At 38.2% G+C, this 599-nt stretch overlaps 1 protein-coding gene across 1 annotated transcript in view; it reads right to left on the reverse strand.

The window, feature by feature from the left end:
- The window catches only part of LOC119592493 (rho GTPase-activating protein 8-like), a gene marked incomplete in the record, with an annotated part of 123,930 nt that overhangs the window by 9,013 nt on the left and 114,318 nt on the right, over positions 1-599 (reverse strand).

Genomic DNA, 599 nt, shown 5'->3' on the forward strand with positions numbered 1-599 from the left:
TGCGCGCACATGCGTATTAGAGTAACTAATATCTGAGCTAACCACCACCCTTCTAGTTATAGGCTAATTAAAACGCCTCGTCTTCTCAAAATTCTAGGCTGGTAGCATCAGATAGTAAGAGCAAACTAAATAGTCTGACCCCGAGTTCGCTAACTTAGCCTTTTCTTAAGCAACGTAACCTTTTCCTATCTTCTTTTTACAGGAGCGCTGCGCTGTTCAAGTGTTTCTTTTGTATGTTCATTAAGTTTAAAGGGACCTTGAGGACTTCGTTGGCATTTTGCTAAAGGCTGGAAACGGTAACATGTCATGTTTAGTAAACATTTTTTTTCCAATTCAAAACCAGGATATTAGACTTTTTTATAATTTACATTAGCTCTTTTTCTACATAAAGTGTTGTTTTGAAATTTGATAAGGCTGTTTTTCTCCAATTAGGTTTCGAGTAAGTGGATTTCATATACAATCGGGATTATTTTCTTAGGGGCTGTACCTTCACTAAGTTTTTATATTTACCGGAAATAAGTGATATCTTGTGGCTGAAGTAACCATTAACTTCACTTTAAGTAACACGCGCGCGCGCGTGCGTACGTGCGTGTGCGTGC

Source organism: Penaeus monodon, chromosome 30 (genome assembly GCF_015228065.2).
Source record: "Penaeus monodon isolate SGIC_2016 chromosome 30, NSTDA_Pmon_1, whole genome shotgun sequence".
Classification (NCBI taxonomy): domain Eukaryota; kingdom Metazoa; phylum Arthropoda; class Malacostraca; order Decapoda; family Penaeidae; genus Penaeus; species Penaeus monodon.